The 21,131-nt window shown below is 32.5% G+C and overlaps 1 protein-coding gene across 1 annotated transcript in view; it reads right to left on the bottom strand.

Annotated features, from left to right (window-relative positions):
- LOC123695904 (protein tweety) overlaps nt 1–20,620 on the bottom strand; it is a 62,940-nt gene extending 42,320 nt beyond the window's left edge. Inside the window, exon 1 of the mRNA XM_045641859.1 lies at nt 20,374–20,620. The gene's annotated coding sequence lies outside the window, so the exon portion shown is untranslated. The remainder of the gene's footprint in view (nt 1–20,373) is intronic.
- Between the last annotated feature and the right edge of the window lie 511 nt (nt 20,621–21,131).

The raw sequence follows: 21,131 nt of genomic DNA, 5'->3' as shown, positions 1-21,131 counted from the left end.
GGAGACCACTTGAGCTATAGTGTACCAAACGGCCCCAGCTGTATTTCTAAGCTCATCTAACATTAGTGCTGGGTTGGAATCGAACTTTATGTTTCTTTTAAGCATGTCCCAGATGTGTTCTATTGGATTAAGATCCGGGCTACGAGCTGGCCACTCCAATTTTTCAATAATAACCTCTTGAAGGTACTCTTATACGTATCGTACGACACGCGGACGTGCGTTATAGTGTATAAGTAGCAAATTTTCTTCACTGATAAACCTGTAATAGGGCTGAAAATGTTCCTGGAGAATTTCCTCGATGTACCTGATCAAATTTAAGCCATTATCTACGATAAATAACTCCGTGCGAGCATCGGAACTTATACCTCCCCATACCATTATTGACCCTCCATGAAAAATCGCATTTTGAGTGTGGTGATGTGTGAAAACCTCTCTTCTCGTCTCCTCTATACTGACTGTTGGCTATCAGAAGCTCGTAAAGTGCCTTAGCAGCCATCTGTGAACACCTCACGAGCGCACTGGCTGTGGGTCCAGTTTTCATGTTCTCGTGCAAAACGAAGACGTGCTTCTCTGTGATGTCTGAGGAGTTCTGGACGGCGTGCTGGTCTGAAAACCTTCAAATTAACTTCTTTCATTAGTCTTCTCACCGATTGCTCACTCACATTTATTATCCTGGTGTTTTAGAGCCGGTGGCGTATCCTAAAAACTGTCAGAAAGCCATTTCTGAGTATCTCTCGAACAATAAACGGGTCTTCTCGAGCTGATGTGCACCTCACACCTTCATATCCTGGTCTGCACATGTGGAGTCTCCTGGTATCTTCTCCATGCATAGTGCATCGCTGAACGAGGTACGTACTGTACATTAGGTACTTTACGTTGCGGCAGTCATTGGTCTAACATTGTGATGGCCTGAGTAGGTTGTTCAGATGTTAATGGCATTTTTAATTGTTTGTTATGATCATTGACTACAGTACAACAATAACAATATCTTAAAACGGCATAAAAGATATCGAAAAAAGTTTAAAACGAACAATTCGTAACTTCGGCTTAACCGCACAAATCACAAATTTCGAATAACTCTTCAAAAGTGGTAAAAGATTATTCTCAAACTCAATGATTTCTTACCATAAAATTAAACAAATAATATGTTAACATATCTGCATACAAAAAAATCGTGAAAAACACTTCAAACTTTTTTTATCGGCAAATTTGTAAGTGGCCAAGATTCCGTGCCGGTGAGTGTATAATAAGGTACCTACAAACTAAATTAAAAAACTTAGACTCTAAATTATTTCTAAAAAAACTTAACGAATGGCTTCAACAGAAATGTTTTTATAGTGTTAAGGAATTTTTGGACTCATGAAATGGGATTGTATATTTGTTTCTTGATTTTATGATGTATGTTAGAATAAATTTTGAAATTTTTATTGTTTAATGAATACCTAATGTGAATGAATGACAAATTAATTGGATACTTTGAATATAGATATTATGTAATAAAATAATTTTGCACGCTGTTAAATAACGGCTAAACATGCTGTAACATTATATTGTAAGTTATAACACTTTAAAATACCATGTTTAAACGCAAATAAAGGTTTTATTATTATTATATTATAACGCGGAAACCTAGTAGAGCTAAGAAGAATAACACGTCAAGTCTTTACGGATTAGGCATAGGCTTTTCCGGATATCCTTTCTTTCTTAAATAATAACGAGACCCTAATTTATTTGCAAACCCATGATCTTGGAAACAATTTATTCGATTTATTTAAATGAATTCAATCATTTAAATGTTTAACGGAACATTCAACGGAACACATTTGCACTTTTACAAACAACCACACGTATTAACGCCCTCATAACAAGCCATATTAGTTACATATCTCTATACAATATACATTCCAATTGTACATTATATTAATTATATTTAATTTATACAATTAGTGAGTATTTCATAAGCATTCAAAATATTACACACAGATATTATCGTCATAGTTAAAAACTCAATAACAATACAGAAGTCGGTAGAATGCAGAATTCTAGAACAATTTAAATAAAATCCTGCTAAAGAAAACATTGTATTGACAAAATATAATATGGAGTCGCGCAAGCACGAACGTACGTGAACTCCACTACGTCATACAAAACTAGACCCTAACTCCAAAACATTAGGTTCATATTAAATACAACAGCTCAATGGGGTCAAAGTTCAAAACAAACAAGTGAAAACTGCCATTGTATTATGGAACTAATGTTTTAAGAGTACGTTTCAATTTTGAATACAGCGCCGTTTCTTCCATGGCCTGTGATAAAGATTTTCGTATAAAAAACATTCTGACATAATAACTTTTATTCTTCTATTTTTAGATGACGAATTATTAAACGTTTATAAACAATATATCCTGAATGAATCCTGAACCGAAACAAGAAAGAACAGAGTCCAATTTAAAAGTAATTTATAAATGTCTAGAAGTAATTACATATAGATTGCTCGCTATCCCTGCCTATAACATCCACCCACATAATAATGGTAAATACGTAATTTAGGTATAGTGTGCTACGATTAGACTAAGCTAGCCTGACCCGATTCATGATTCGTGAAAAATGAAAAAGCCTCGAAATAATGGCCTCCGATCACGCACCGGGCTTTTATGACACACCTTGTTGAAGTAATAATTAATTTCGTATTATTCAATTTATGAATTAATACTATGTACTGCACTTGTATTTTTAGGTTTCTATCACGATACGACGATTATTTTTCTTTTAAATCATTTTATAGACAAAAAGTGACCTCTGGTGTTGAAATTTGCAAAATACCAAATAAAATTCGATTGACAATTTTACGGGTAATTAAAATCGGACAGATTGTGAATTTTGTCTATACATTGTAGACTAAGTTTTAACAGGTTAACTACGTATCAAAATTTTTTTTTTGTACTTGAATTGTAAATCATTTGGCACACTTCACATTCGACAAATATACAACTCGCGAGATTACAAACGAACAGTACAATAATCTTTCTTAGAGCTAGCGCGCAAGAGCAACTTTTGTCTCCGCAACTATTTTGTCTCTTCCATCAACTCTATAGGAAGTTGACTTGCGTCGCTACGTGCGCGCACTTTCTTACTAGCCTATAGAGTTGATGGAAGAGACATGGGAGGGACAAAATAGTTGCGGATACAAAAGTTGCTCTTGCGCACTAGCTCTTATTCATAATCTACATTACAATTATGTAAATAAATCTGCGATTACATCGAATCGGAAATCACCCTTATCATAGCGAACAACTTTATGGCTCACATCCGTCTTAACTTTTACGAGGGTAAACCAAAGCTATTTATTACTTATAGCAAATAGTGTCTATTTATAAGTGACCTCCGCATTAATGGCCGATCACTTACTTACTTACTTATAAAGCGCTTGCAATTGTATCTGTAGTGATCAAATAAAAGTTTTGGAATCTACTCTTTTAAAAGAGATAAAGTTTATTGGGAAAGTACCTAGGTTAAATATGGATTTGTGTTTGTTGACATTATTATCGATATTAGTCAAGGGAGCAATGAACCATTTACAAAATCAGGGTTATTATCAAAAGGAAAATGAAACAATTAATTCTAATCAATTATTGGATTTTAATTATTCGTCGAAAAATAAAGTTAGAGCAAAAAATTGTAATTCAGACATAAAATTTTAATGCTATTTTATTGCATAAAACGACACACACAGCAATTTAGAATACACATTGCAAAGTATCGTTTATTACGCAAAAAAAAATCAGTGTTAAAGTATCTTATCAGTACAAATACGTCCGATACATTGCAAATGCTCATACCTTGCAAATAACGGAATACACCTCAAAAACGCCTACTAAGAACTTAATATCCAAGCTTGTGTACACAAAAATCAACTCTAACAACTGACAATACGGTTCATTTTTCCTTGCAGACGGATCTATCGATTGAAAGGGGCTGCAGATAAGCGGTCATTGAACCCATAAAGAATATTTCCTTACAAATAAAATTTCAATCAAGTTAGGCTCTTGTTACAAGTAAAACTATGTGTGTCAAAGTTCATTGGTCAATAAATCGGGTTTAGTTTGTTCGAAGGTTTTTTTTTTTTTTTTATTCTTTAATTGTTCGAACTTCGAAGGTTGTATCTCTTGTAGTAAGATTTAAGAGCACTTAGTTAATAACTCTAAGATGATGACTGTTAAAATGTTAGATTTATTATAGGTACATGCAGCTGGCTACTAATTATTTTAGAGAGATTTGATCGCCATTAAATCAACGATAACTTAAACGATATAATAAATATTAGACTTAGAAAGCTGCATATTTCTACTTTACATTTTTCATCCCGGATTAATAGAATACAAAAAGGTAGCCAAACTAAATGATAAACTTAACCTATCATAATTTCGCTTAATAAGTACTATCAAGCGAAATTATGATAGGATAGGAAGGATAGGATATAGGATTCCTATATATTTTATAGGTATTTCAAAAAAACTAGTTAACTATGCTTTTTCTAGTTTACTGACTTCGCAATTTTCCACCCTGATGCGTTACAAATCATAATTACCCGAAGATTTATTAAACGTTATTTTTAAACCCAAATTAATTTTTTGTTCACTTACAATTTACCTCAATTTTAAAGGTAATTATTTCCAAATTCATTTATTTTGACTTTGTTGTACCTTTGACAATCTTCTGATTTTATTTCAGTTTCGGTACCAAAAAAATAACAAAAACATAGCATAAAAATCTTTTTAGAAATTGAATAGACTCTGTTCGCAATATGTGCGGCCTGCCGGTTTTCTAGGTCACAAATTGGATGACCTAGGATTTATTGGAATATCTAGACTTGATTACATTCTATGTGTTAAAGAATTTAAAACTCTATTTTATATATCATACGGTATATTTTAGAAATATTGTCGATACATGCAAATTCGTGTCACGTGTTATCTGACAAATTATTACGTGTCGTAGGTCGAAAATCGAAAGCAATATTAATAATTGAGTAATTTATAGCACATAATATAAATTAATATAATGTTTATATATTGATTTTTATTTGAAGTTGAATGTATGGGAAATACTCCTGAAATAAATCAATTTTTTTTTTTTATTTATTAATATTCCAAATACATTATTGATTCAAATATAATTGAAAATAGCCCTACGTATATATTTTTCTAAAAATGATAACTACATCAGCCAGTCTCGTTCTAAATAATAAAAATGCATTATAAAGTTATTATTTCAATAACACAATATGTACTTAGGTTACTTACAGAAATATTTCTTTAACACACTTTATGTTTAACATTAATAAAAATCTTATATTATCGTAGACATTTACTCACAAGTAAGTGAATTCTTAGTTTACAGAGACACTAGACAGACATTCAAGAGCTCAAAAATGCTATGAGGCTAATACTATTGACCTTAAGCGTAGAGGTCAATTGAGATTGGTCAATCTACGAATCTCTCTCCGTACATTCTAAACATAAAAACAGCGGGAAAACATGTTTTTGAATATGTTGTTATTTAGAATACAAGACATCTGTCTCACAATGTGTCATACAAAAATTGTAAATACAAATAATTTTTAAACACAGGCTATATTTTATTTTTAACTGCACAAACAACCAATTAATCCCGAACTCTAATTAGGTACCATAAAACTATTCAAGAAGCATTTCAAATTCCAATCCCTGGCGCCCTTACATTTAAAAACATTCGAATTCGAAATTCAAAAAACAAATAACATGTAAGTACGTTAATATCTATGGAGAAGTCCAAGGACCAGCGTACCGTGAGCTCTTGTTGTCCTATTCTCCTCGGCACCGGGGGGTCAACCCCGGCTGGTCGTACCTGCTGCAGGCTCTAATTATTACAGTACACTATGTTTAAAAACATTCAAATTTGAAATTGAAAACATATTCAGCCAGTATGTTAATACTATTGTGATTAAAGAAATGCCGACCAGTCGACCATTGACCAGCGTAGCATGAGCTCTTGCTGCTTTACTTTCTTTAGCACCGGGAGGTCAACCCTGGCTAGTCACACCCGGCAGCATCGCGCAGCCTCCGCGGTATCGAACGACCGCGCCCGCCCACATGTTCCGCTCACGACACGCCGCATCAAGTATTCCGTTTTACATTTCATCTCTTCCTATTTCTAATGTGTTTGTTGTAAAAATGTTTGTAGTACTCCAATACTCAGTACTCAATGCTGGTAGTACTCAAAGTTGCTAGCATACCTTACGCTTAAAATATGTCCCTGTGTTTAAAGTTGAAGTGTATGCACGTAACAAAATTCTTCTAGCTTTAAATTTTACTCTACATTACGATTAATATACATACGTTAAAAAAGCCTTATTAGTTTATCTATACGATGATTTATTTATTGGAAATATAATGTGCATTTTATTATGCTCAAGCTCTATTATACGACTAGTTACACATTTAAAGGTTAAAAATGTAATAAAATCGCGTGAATGTGAACAGGAAAAGGTGCGACACCTAATTCTTAGAAATAAAACGAGAAATTTCTGGTAGGAGCTAACGGTTGTTTTGTGTTATAAGTTTTAAATTAAAGACATTTACAATTAGACTTTTATGTCCTTCACGTGTTTTTTTCCTTCATTGCTAAAATTTACATTAAATACTTCTCCTAATTTTCCACCAAATATCAAATATCAAACAACAACACATAAAATTATCTCATTTCAAAAGTTCTGTTTCAGTTCTGTAACAGACATCTATAAAACATCATATATTTTATTGTATTTACACTTCCATGAGTTCCAACTTCCACTGTTCTCACGGGATGACGATAAATCTTCATAACAACACACACACAAACATATACTACACAACCACATACAACAAATAGCAATTGATACTGATTGATACGTACGAAACACGCTGGCGGAATATTCAATTAGAAATGTAGTGATCGGGAAGTTGGAGTATACAGGTTCAATATCCGTCATAACTCAGTAGTTAGTAGATAATAGAAGTAGAAAACTTTTATAAAAAATGTTAGCAGAAATTTTGGATATTTATACATAAAAATAAATCATTTTAAAATGAAGACAGAGTCGGTAGCTTTATGTTATTGTTATTAGTTCTAGAATTGAATTGCTTTTTAACCGACTTCAAAAAAAAGGAGGAGGTTATCAATTCGGCCGGTATGTTTTTTTTTTTATGTATGTACACCGATTACTCCGAGGTTTCTGAACCGATTAACGTGATTCTTTACGTTTTGTTCGATGCGGGATAGTGTCGAATTGGTCCCATAAAAATTTTATTCGGATAGGCCCAGTAGTTTTTATTTTATGAGCATTTTTGTCTGTAGGTATTTGTAAATTTTGCAAGTGCAAGTTTGAAGTCGGTTGTTTTTAACGCAGTTATCACTTGTGAATAAATAGTTATATTATTATGTACTTGCAAAAAAGCGAGGTGTTCCTATGTTCTATTTTCTATTATCGAGCAAAAACAGATGAAACCATTTTGATAAATTTTAGCATACAATATTTTTATCTCTATATCTATGTTGTCCGTTTATTTGTTCCGGCAAATCTCCGGAACAGCTGAACCAACTTTGCCCTGACCTTCACTAGCCAATATTACAGGAAGCGATTGCCATCGACAAAGTATTAAGAAAATATTGTTACTCGCAAAAATTCTTCCTTTAGAATCTAAATCTTCCTTTTGATAACGACGTAAGCGCCACCTAGCAAATAGAGATAAGAAACATTACAAAATGTCCCCCTAACCTAATTCTCTTTAGTTACATAAGACGGTATCTTGTAGTAATTAATCCTTACGATTGCACTGTATACTGCAATTAATAACATAGTGGCCTTTTCCGGCTTTGCTTGCACTTTACGTACGTTCAATTTGCATCCTTATTTGAGACTCCTTCAATTTTTATTTTTTATTAATAAGTGTATGCAGTTTTTATTCTACGTTTATAAAACAGTTGGAAGCTAGAGCAGCAAAATAAATAACAATTTTATCAAAAAAAAATAAAATTAACAGCTTTCAATTCATAATTCTTATTGCATTGAGATTTCTGTATTCTCGCGTAAATGCAACATTTTTTTTTCAATTAAGTTGCACTTTTGCATCACGTAGGTATGATGTCATCACCACAACTCTATTGCGCCAAAAAATGTGTGTCAGTGTGTTACGCAACGCATCATCGAGTGTAAGTAGGCTTGCCAGGTGTCCGGCTTTAGCCGGACATGTTAGGCTTTTTGCAGTCGCGTCCGGCCAAATATGTACGTGTTTGGCCTGTCCGGCTTTTGTCAGGCTTTTTGTCAGAGTGGCGATTCGTACGACGATGGGCGGACGAGCGCCCGACCCGAACGGACAAGGGCGAGCGGAGAGCAAACTATCTTCCGGCCGGCAAATATAACTAGATTTTGATATTTTTTAAAGATTTTAAATTGTTCTATAAATACCTACTATAAAGTAAATTCTTACCTAGCCGTAAAATTAATATTATCTTTTTGTTACTTTCCAGAAGAATGATTATTTTTATTTGTTTTATTATATTTTTTAGTTTATAGTATTAAGAATGCCAAAAGAGAGCTATATTCATTTGTTTTTTAGTTTTAATAATATTTAATTATCTACAAAAGACTGATGATCCATTTGTAAGTAAAACTGTAATAGTGTAACTTAATAAACATTTCAAATTCGTAAACGAGTTTTTTTATTATAAATATTATGTCCATCTTTTAATAAATATCGAATATCCTCACTTTTCACCACGTATAAATACTTTTTTCAACAGCCCAGCTGTAAAAACATTATGTTTGGCAATAAAAAAAACATGTCCGGCTTTTAGGCTAAAATGTCCGGCCTTATATAGTGCGCAGTCCGGCCTTTGCATTTTATGGCCTGGCAACCCTAAGTGTAAGATACCTAGATCCAATCTAATTTGAATCTAGTATAGGTTTTCTTTTTAGGAATTCCTAGTTCCCTTTGGGTTTCAGACAAATGGATTTGACATCTGTTGTGGATCTATTTTCTTTGCTGGCTTTGCTTCCGTGCTTTGTCGATCGACGCGTGAAATCTATTTCGTACATAAAATTAATCAAAATTGGTTTAGCCAAATGCCAAAATATGATATGAAAACCAAGGAGCAAGTACACATACTTTATAGAACAAAGTATTTAAAATATCGAACTTCACGATAAAACCAATGTGGGTAGGTACGTACCTACCTAATGAAAAAAACTCTTTTTATTTTTATTTTTTTCTCCCAAATACGTGTGGTACATATATTCATCCATTATTATTGGTATAATGTGGCTAGTAGTTAGTACAGAGTTCAATGCGTCATACATAATGCATTTAGATACATGATAAAAATAATAATAATGGGAAGTACCCACACAAAGCATTGTCAATAGAAATATTATTTAGTTAATAATACTGGCATTTTTAAATGATACCTACCAATTTTGTTGCACTACGAGTATCATCAGTATTTTTCAATTTCCACGCGATTTTCTAAACTCAAATAATATGTACCTAGTTATGGAGAAAATATAGGTATCTTTTTTTTTGTAATAATTTAAACAAAAACCTACTCTATCGATTTTTTAAATTAGGTATGTTATACCGACTATAAAGGCATTTCATATCCCAGGAAGCCAACACATGCCGTAGCGACGAGTGTTTAACCAATTTATACAATCCATAAATACTGGGCATTGACCGAATCATTTAATTAGGTGACGCCATTAATAACAAAAAGCACACACTTTTGTTTAAAATAACAGTTTATTACTTGTATGTTTGAAAGCATATTGGACTAACTCAAACCTAACCTTATTTCGAAAACTCACATATCAACAGAAAGCTCAAGTATTTCTAAGTTACACATTTTTTTCATTTCACCCCGAGTCTACCAAAGTCACAGGTTTCCAAACAAAAACGAACTCAAATCTAAATTCTCTTAAGTCACTTATAAATATTCTCCTTCATCCACTACAATCGACCCTGCTTCAGCTGTATAATTGAATCCGAACTTGGAACCATTATTTATTATACAAGAAAACTAATGTACCGTAAACACTCGAATAGTCTCCGCTCCGCTGGAAAACAATTGGGCCTTAGATCCGGCACAAGGAAGCCATCTTTATTGTTATTTTTATAGATCTAGTTTTTTTGCTAGCCAATTTGTGTATTGATTGAGCAAGCCCCATCTTAACGCGGTATTTTTCCGTTGGTTAACACTTTTTTGATTAAAAAGTTAAATAAATTATATCTAAGATTATAAATTAAGCTTGTCTATTTCCCTCTGCAATATACTGTATATAATTCAGAAACAATACACCTAATATACAATACTTTTTACCAAAATTGGAATCCTTAACAAAAATAAATCTGTAAGGGAATTAGGCAATAATTAGGATTGGGAAACAAAATAAATGAAAGCCCTTGTCCAATCGTCGAGCAGAGTAAAAACAGATAAAAGGAATTGAAAAGGACTAATTGCCTAGCTGTCTAGATTGACTACTTTGTTAACTGGCTCATTGTTTAACACCACTCCAACTGTCTTCACGAAATTTCCTTTTCCTAAACTCCTTAAGTTGGCTTCTTGAAAATCCTTAGATGTTAAAAGACGCTGACAATTTGTATCGCAAAATGTTAAGAGCGTTTCCGTCGGGCCTTTCATAATAATTTCTAGGTCTTATTATTAAATTTTACTGAAACAATTTTAGAATTTCATATTCAGTAGGATACATAGGTCAAAAAAACTTTGTAGAAAACAATATAGCATATTGTTATTTAAAAATAGGTAAGCGGTAATTCTGTTGAAATGCAGCATGGCATCAACGCTCTAAACCACTTTTCTAAATCAGGCCAGTAGATATCTCTGCCAGTAGATTATATAGAGAAGTCATGTATACCAAAACCAGTGCAATAAATCAATTGGCTCAACCACAGCATTGTTGGACGCGTTTCAATGCGGCAATGTGAAAAAGGATACTTATTTGAGCTAATCAAGCTGACTCATAGCTATTGTGCCAATGGTTCATTCTGTACTGAATCGTGAATGAGAAAGTTTCTCTTGAGCGCTAAGTTTTGGGAGGATTTCAGGAAGCCTGGTAAACAGGTGTACAGAACGAGTAAAAGCTTATATTCGGATCTGAACCTGTATACTCTGGTGGTGAAATCATGTGATATATTTCAAATGATACAGTTATAGTTATTGGCTACTGATTGAAACAAGTAGGTATATGGAATTTTATCGTTTGGGGAATTACATTTTTCGCGATACAACAAAAGTTCAGCGTTATCAAAATATCAGCATTGGAGCATGATTCATTTTAGCGCTTATGGGCGTATCGAGTTTTCCATACTCTCTTTACTGCGCACTTTCCTATTAACGAAAAACTAATTGAAATAAGGCAGAACAGTTAGAATAAAATAGCAACAATGTAGGTATAAGACAACATGTAATAAACAAACATACTCGCATATCCATACAAATATAACAAATAAGTTCCACAACGAAGGAATTCCCCAGAAAGAACATACCCCGTCATTAGGAGATTCATATGCGACACCAAATACCACCGCTATCACTGCTAATTATTATGAACCAATTAATTAAACGACAGCTTAAGGAAAACCTCAAAAATAAATACAAATTCTATACACTGTTAATTTCCTATCATCATTTATTGACGCGAACATTACTCACCATTATCAAGCCAATAACTCATTTAATTCACGCTTATTACCAACAAATTATATGTGATTCAAGGATACTTTATAAAGGCATTAATTAAAATTATTGTGAGCAACTTCTGATGTAATTCTTTAATATATATAAATCTCGTGTCACAATGTTTGTCCTCAATAGACTCCTAAACCACTTAACCGATTATAATAAAATTCGCACACCATGTGCAGTTCGATCCAACTTGAGAGATAGGATAGTTTTTATGAAAAAAAAACGTAAACATGTAGGTACCACGAGCGAAGCCGGGGCGAACCGCTAGTTTTATTATAAGTTATCTTTAAATGCCAGTAATTAGACAGATGTCGTAATGCATAACACATTTGTTTTTCATTGAATAGAAACCTGTGTATGTATCTATTATACCATTTAATTAAAGATGCGTTTAATGGCATAACTACATTGAAAACATCTGTACCTATATAAATTATTGATTCTTGTTTTATTCGTTTAAAACTCAAGTAACTACGGGTGGACAATGATCTTTAATTTATTCAATTTGTCACAATCGAATAGCAGGATAACTTATAGAAAATTTGTCAAATAAGAAAGATCGTAGATATGTCGTTTCGAGGTTCAACCAACTTTGCCTGCAAGTCATAATAAATAAAACAATAAGAACTACACCCACATTAGGTTTTCACTTTTATACTCCGATACTCCGACATGCGACATGTCGTTAAATTATTCATTAACCAGCCCAAACCCGTCAAAAGAATTATCCATAATTTCCATTCCTTATACGCGGCCAAAACTTCCTAACTCAACTAAGGGCCGACTCACACGGACCTCTCAGACAGCAATCAATCAATAGAGACGGACCGCTCTATACAGTCATAGCCCGTTTCTTTATTTATGATGATAATTATTAATTAGCATCAATCTTCGAATCCTTCGATTGTTTACTGACAAGCTTTTCTCATAATAAGTATAATGCTAGAAATCTGTTTGCGGTTTTTGGATTAGGATTAATTATTATTTAAGGCGATAGTCAACAGCTTGCAACGACCGCAAATCAGTCGCAGTGTAACTTGTTCATTACGTTGAAGACTGTAATACACTTGCATTTGCAGCTTATCGTAGAAGACTGCAGTCACTATGCACCAATCCTTCAGCTTCAAGCATCCTGTGCGAGGCGTCTCTCTTTTTAAGTGCTGAAATCTTGCATAGATAGGCACGACACCCGAGGAAGGAGACGGCAAAACTCCAATGTGTTCCGTCGAGCTTTAATGACGGGGCGGGGTATTGGTCGGGATTGGAAATCTTCGTGTGTGAGGTAGCCCTAACAAGTAACTACCAATAACCACGTGTCGACGTATTTGGTGCTATCACGCGGAAGCGACGTTGCACCCAGCGTCCGGTCGGATTATTGTCTATGATTTCGTTGTGCTTCCCGTGCGTTTATGGCGCGCAAAGTGACAGATGTAATGGCGGCCGGAATAAATATGGCCGGTAATTTTAGACGGCCGGCGGACATCTTGATTGTTCTGTTGCTAACAGAGTATTAAATTTAAAATGTTATTTACGGACTCGTTAATGATCGACTCCAAAACAGTTCGTTTAGTTGTTTACGAAAAAGAATTAAGACGTTTTATATTACCTAAGACATTTTCGTAGGTATTTATTGGTACTAACTACCTATCTATACATCCATAAAACACTGAACAAAATTAACTAGTATTAGCAAGGTAATACTTTACAAACAAATACAAACAAACACAACGCTCGATATTAAAAAGGAAATTTTCATAAAACTATTAGCCATCACGCTGAAGTTGCCAATAGTCACATTCACATAGGTATACCTAAACAAACGCACAGACAATACTTTGTACACACTATCGCATGGAACGGGACGCATTCCGCCCACATCGCCGATAAGAGATATACAAATGCAAGTGCATTATGAACATTGTATTGCAACTATACAATCACGCGTTCATTGTATAATTTTGCGAAAGAAAATTAAAAATCAGACAAAAAAAAATGGAGACCAATCAATAAAGTAAGATCAAAGACCGATCTTTATTCTTTAATCTTTCGGAAGATGAAAGGAAGAATGTTGCAATATGAAATTTGAAAAATAAATTGATTTATACAAAGATAAAGTAGTTATTTCAATCGTAACTTTGACGCATTTGGAACTTTCATCACAACCACGATCACAACATAATAATTAAGCTTTTGTCGCGTTTGTCTGTCGGATCCGAAAATCTCAAAAACAAATGTATGCATTTTCGATAATATGCGTCCAATTTGAACAGAAAAGGAAGTATGTTTTAGTACTTAGATAAATTTCAATATTTGTAACTTAGAATCTAGACCTAAACAATGCAGCTAAACTTAATACCTCTGATTATAATGCTCTGTTAATTAATTATTTTAACAGCCAATTAAAATATAAATGCAATAGTCCCCTATGCGCTACTCGTTAATTAAAATAGTTTAATTGTTAGCCAACATAGAGTTTGTTCTTTCAACGCGGTAATCTACCAAACTATTAACCTAATTTTTATATACTAATCAATTCTTGACATTGTTAAAAGTTATTTTCCTACAGAATAAAAAATCCCTACTATATCTATACAAATATTATAAAGAGGAAAGGTTTGATTTTTTGTTTGTTTGTTTGTTTGTATGAATTGAATAGGCTCCGAAACTACTTGGCAGATTTGAAAAATTCTTTCACCATTCGAAAGCTACATTATCCACGAGTAACATAGGCTAGGTTTTATCCCTGAAATCCCACGGGAACGGGAACTATGCGGGTTTTTCTTTGAAAACGCGGGCGAAGCCGCGGGCGGAAAGCTAGTAATATTATAAATGCGAAAGTAACTCTGTCTGTCTGTCTATTACGCTTTCCCGCCTAAATCTCTCAACCGATTTTGATGAAATTTGGCACAGACAATATTTAGACCCTTAAGAAGAACATAGGCTACTTTTTATTGCGAAATATGTACTAGTAATTGCAACCGCAGGTGAATCCGCATACTACTGCTAGTTATATAAAACAATATAATTATATTTTTATTCAAGTGCCACTTATTATCAATTGAAATTGTGCAATTGCAAATGTCGCTACATTATACAACTAGTTAAGGCGCATAACTTCGTCTCTCGAGAAAACAAAAAACTATTAATTTCAAAGATAAGGTCAGACCAGTGCATTCACATAATAATTCAAGGTGTAACCTACTTTAGGTAATGTTTAATTATTTTTTATGCCAATTGCTATTTATCACATTCTGGTATAAAAATAAAAATTCAATTTCTTGAAATTAATTTACTATCAAACGATAATTAATACGTTTCAGAAAAACACAAATGTATTTGGTACAGTTATTCAGCTCGTTCAAATAAATTAAATTCTACAGTATTATTTTGTAATAAATAAAGACAATCTTTGATTCACTTTCCTATTGGAATTTGATTTGAAGCAAACCCACAAAACATAAATAAGTTATCAATTTCGTAAATTGTTCTATCTTACTACTTTCTCATTGCAAACGGCAACTGAGTGTACTTTGAAACACAGACTAAAAAATTCCACATTTTTAAGGGAATATTGAGGTAAACCGACTCTCTATATTAATTGGTTAAAATGAAATAACTTGACTTTCCAATATCCAAAAAAACATAATTACAAACCAGGGACTTCCCCCTCAAGTCTGTCTTTTTCTCGTCGCAATCTCGCGAAGCTTTGTAGTGACAAATCAGTCACAATTGCGAGGGGCTTTGATTGGATTCCATTCGGTATAAACACCAGAATTGAGCCGAAGTAATTCCGATGAGATCTTACGTAAACGCAATCCAATGATTTCGATTTGTATTACGTCACTAGCCTGTATTATAGGAAATACGATACGGGAAGTACCTACCTGGAATGAAATTCGTTGAATTGTTTTCCAGGATTGGACTATTTTAATCCGTAAAGTACCTATCGAGCATAAACTTAAGCTTACGTTAGGAAAATATCATATTTGTCTTATAATGTTTGCAATTTAGATAATAAACAATTGTTTATGGCACTTAATGAAGTTACTTACAAATTACAATGACGCTATAAATTCTGTGCATATACAGCTACATTATATCTTCTATAAAAAAATAAACTGAAACGCATTTTGCTCTGCTTGTGAACTTGGATATTAAATTTCATCTTAAAGTCAAATCAGTAAATTCTAAATTTTAGGATAATATAACGTTCTCATAGTCATAAAATTGGGGAAATCGAACTGTTCTGTAACTGGAGGAATGGGTATTACCTTATGAGTGTTTTTATTCTAAAAGCCGCATGCTACACAAAATAGGCTGCCAAATTGTTTCCAGTATTTTCCAGAATGGGTCAAGAGTTGTTAAGACGCGGTGCAAATTGCAAGCACCATTAGGCCGCTGCTGGGCGGGGGCATAACTGCATTGGGGCAAGGGGTGCATTGGGAGAGCTACTTTATATTACGTCGGGGACTGTTGTATATTTATCCCTGTGCAATTATATACTAGCCATTTCTTTTTCTGCAATACTTCTAGCATTTTCCATTTCACGTGGTGTAGCTAGATTCGCTTGCTCTGTAAGTCTATCAATTGGATTAAAAGCAAATGATAATCCAGGAGTATTTTCAGATTAACACGTTTAGGTGACGAGGAAACGAATTGCCTAATACGATATAAATAATAGGTGTCCTAGAATCCAGATTATAGTTTCTTATTACAAAATTGGTCAACGATTTGTTGAATGAATAATCTAAATGTTTATATGTACACGTATAATTTAAATTCATGCGTAAAACCAGCTAAAACATAATAATAGAAATTATTATCATCATCGACTTGTTGAACATTGAATTTTACACGGGTTATAAAAACGTAGACAACTAGGTACTTCTTTAATTAAAATTTTAATGTAACATGGGGCGTTGATAATGATAAAACTATAATTATCCTCAATTGCTCTTTCGGGGAAATTTCGACGGGGGAGCGATAGAAATATTAGGGGTTACAGCAAATAGGGACGCAGAGAATCCCCTTAAATACCAATAGTGGACAAACGAAAAATATAGTATTAAAAAATATTTTAGTACAAATTGAACGAATTTCACGATTTCAATTTTCAGTATTAAATAGGTATTTTTATGATCTGGCCAGGAAATTAATCGAATTACTGACTAATTTAGTTTTTGAAATATTATCGAAATATAAATGTCCTAGAAATACTCACCTATGTGAAGTTGGCAACTAACTGAATAAAAATGAGTGTTTCTCAATTCTATACGATTGTACTAGGTTTGTACCGGATTGTACCGCTTTTTATTTCGTTTGTACCCCAAAGAGGTGGGGAGAAACATAGGGTCGTAGTTATATAGTTCGCTGCTAACTGAATAAAAATGAGTGTTTCTCAATTCTATTCGATTGTACTAGGTTTGTACCGGATTGTACCGCTTTTTATTTCGTTTGTACCCCAAAGAGGTGGGGGGAAACATAGGGTCGTAGTTATATAGTTCGCTGCCGACCTATAAATACAGATTTTTTTAAATGCTAACTCAAAGTGGTTGTGTGGTCGATGCTCAAAGCATTTCGTTTGTACCAGATTGTACCGTTATCAGAACCGAAAAAAAATATATTAAAAAACTAATATTCTCGTTTATATAAATATACATGAAGATACTAAAGAAAATTCGACTAACTGAATAAAAATGAGTGTTTCTCAATTCTATTCGATTGTACTAGGTTTGTATCGGATTGTACCGCTTTTTATTTCGTTTGTACCCCAAAAAAGTGGGGAGAAACATAGGGTCGTAGTTATATAGTTCGCTGCCGACCTAGAAATACAGCATTTTTTTAAATGCTAACTCAGAGCATTTCGTTTGTACCGGATTGAACCGTTATCAGAATTATATGTATAACTACGACCCTATGTTTCCCCCCACCTCTTTGGGGTACAAACGAAATAAAAAGCGGTACGTTCTGGTACAAACCTAGTACAATCGAATAGAATTGAGAAACACTCATTTTTATTCAGTTAGTTGCCAACTTCACATAGGTGAAATACTCTCACTTTTTGAATGCGATTTTTTTTTCGATTAATACGATAAGTAACTACTGGCCGAATAATTCCCTATATCAATTCACCTTCCAAGTACAAAATCAATGCTTCATCATAATTCATACCACAGAGACGCAATAAATAAACTACAAAATATATAGGTAATTAATAGTAATGATATTCGAATTGACCGCGTGTTCAACAGCTGGACGCATCCAATAATAGGTATACCACCGCCGTGATTTATGCCTCTAGGGAACGGGATTCGATTTCTAATGTAAGCTTGTATACTTTATTTTGTAATCTAAGGTATGGACTTATTTGACTAGTTATTTTTCGACGAAAAAATTTTTTGAAAAAAAAATGAGATTTTTTTCATTATAAAAAATATACTTGAAAAACATATTTAATATTTAATTCACATACCTAAACATAATTATAAAAATGATTAATTGAACATTTTTCAGCAAAAAATGACCTACTTTTATTGCATACAGAAATTAAAATGTATTGATACCAGATTGACAATATGTTTTAATGGTGCATGTAACTATATGACACATTCACAAGAAAAGTTAAATATAAAAAAGTCATAATCTATAGTCATCCTTAACATAATATATTGTGCGTAGAATGTATGTTTACTTACCAAAAACAGTCTTATTAACATAGTTATGCAAAAAATATTTTAAACAGCAGCTTATAAAAAAATATTTACACTGCAAGAATGTTCTATATCATCATTCCATAAAATTTATGTGAAAATGTCTTAAATTATCATAATTTTTTTCAAAAAATCTACACAATTGTTAGTCAAAAATTGTTTTTATTAACAAAATGAATACTATGATGACTTCATCAGATTTTCATACATTAACAAATAAATTAAAAAAATAAATAGATCTACGCACCCCACATGCAGTAACATGAGCCTCTATAAATAATGTAACCCCCATGCTGATACCATCTCATTTACATTTAGAGTAAAACACTATTTTAATAGAACTACTTGCTTTCTTATTTTTAAATGATAATATTTTAATAATACGAAAAATCATTTTTTGTGACCTAGCCAATGTCCATTACTTCAATTTATTTAAATAAACTGTAACTTTATATAAATTATCTTTGCATACAATATCATTATAATCAACTTGTTTTTCTATGCATTTAACTTTGGAAGGTCAAATATGAATGTGAACTCATCTTGATAAAAATATAATCATAAATATATTTTACTAGTGGACCATTACATTATTTTTTTTTTTATTATTTTTTATTTTTTACTTTTATTTTTTTTAGCTTCGCCCGTGGTACCTACATGTTTACGTTTTTTTACATTTACGTTTACATAAAAAGTAAAAACCATTCTCGTATTTCAAACCGTACATACATAATTACAAACCTTTCCTCTTTATAATATTAAGTATAGATATTTCCATGTAATTTAGAAGATTAAACTTATCTACTGAGGAATAGGAATTAGAAAAAGTACTTGAATAAATGAAGTTAGTGACCATGTGGCATCAGCCCCCCTAGCCAAGTGGCTTTCTGTTAGCGTAGCGTTTAATAGAATAGACTACGAATGTATGAGATTGAAGTAAGCTGTAGATAACGAATGTATGAGATTGACGTAAGCTGTAGATAACGAATGTATGAGATTGAAGTAAGCTGTAGATAACGAATGTATGAGATTGAAGTAAGCTGTAGATAACGAATGTATGAGATTGACGTAAGCTGTAGATACGTTTATCTACAGCTTACTTCAATCTCATACATTCGTAGTCTATTCTATTGAACACTACGCTAACAGAAAGCCACTTGGCTAGGGGGGCAGATGTTTATTAACCATACCAAAAGAAATAGGTAGGTATATTACTGAATAATTTTTAAATATAATGCACCAGACAATTTATAGGTAATTACTGTTTATTATTTTAAAAATTTAGCAGGTATGTAGTAGATTTTAATGGGAACTTAAACACTAAAATCTTATCTACATTTAATCATTCTTATAAATTGATTGTTCCCTCATATTTATCAATACATAGATTATTTTGTTTTATCTATACCTAATAGAAAAAGCATCATTATGTTTGTACAAAATCTATATTCTATTACCTATGTAGGTTTAACTTAAGCCATAAATTATTTTTTAAATTTATTTAATTAATTATATTAAAACTAAAATAAAATGCACTTAATATTTAATAAATAATTAATATATATAAATACTCCTGAACCTTCCATTTTTAAATCGAAAATATCGTCGACACCAATTATTTCGGTTCATTTTATTTCAAAGTAATTTTGTTTAAAATAAACCTTTTTAATTTAGGAATGAGAAAATTAAGGCTGTTATTGATTCCGTGTGCTTTCTAATTCACAATTGCCTAATCCCATTTAATATACATTCGTCTTGCGAGGGGTGGGCCGAGCGACTCGGCAACACGCCCGCATGGTAGAATCATTTATATTTTAAATAAACACATAAGCTTTATTAACTCGTATTATTACATAAATCCACAATTAAATAAAAAAAGAATTACCTCGACAGACTTCGCTAGTTATATTACACAAAATCTCGAAGGGGACGAAACCTTGCACAACCACTCAAGATTTACGCAAATAAATACACCAACACACGCAAATCACTATTTTTAAATGAAATAATAACAAATTAACAGTATCACAAACTTTTTATGTCACAAAACGTCCTATAATCCTTTATAAAATGCAGAAAAAATAGCATCTCTATACAACGGAACCGGCACACAACATACAACCACGACTCAAGAAATCTATAGAAAACTGAAAAAATAACAAGACGGCGCCACTCACGCTGAACTCTAGTGTCTTGTATTTAGCGCAAGCGCTGTCATATTTTCCTATACGAATGTTATTTCTACAAATTAGCTATCAATTAGGTTAAATTCTAATTATATTGACTCTAAATTTTACTTCTTAATATTTTTTTATTTCTTCTATAACATATTTTAAAAGTTAAATTAATTAAAACCATTGCGGTGACTTAATATTTTTTAATGATAGCAACAATTAGTTATTTAAATTGAGAATGTCAATGTCATTCCCAAAGCTTGCCAGTTTTTAATGTTCACCCACTTTCGGTAATTTACTTTACTATAATAATTTCAATAACAAAATAAACTATAAATAACTTGCTTTAAAAATCAGATCCTCCTCTGAAAATTAAACGCCAATTTACTTATAATTAAAACTTTCCAACAATTCGAATTTTGAAATTTTATTTACATCTTTTAACTAAAAAAATACTTGGTTAATTTTA

The sequence above is a fragment of the Colias croceus genome, chromosome 11, assembly GCF_905220415.1.
Source record: "Colias croceus chromosome 11, ilColCroc2.1".
Taxonomy (NCBI): domain Eukaryota; kingdom Metazoa; phylum Arthropoda; class Insecta; order Lepidoptera; family Pieridae; genus Colias; species Colias croceus.
Note: the sequence above shows the minus strand (reverse complement) of the source record. Positions and strands in the feature narration are given on the sequence as shown.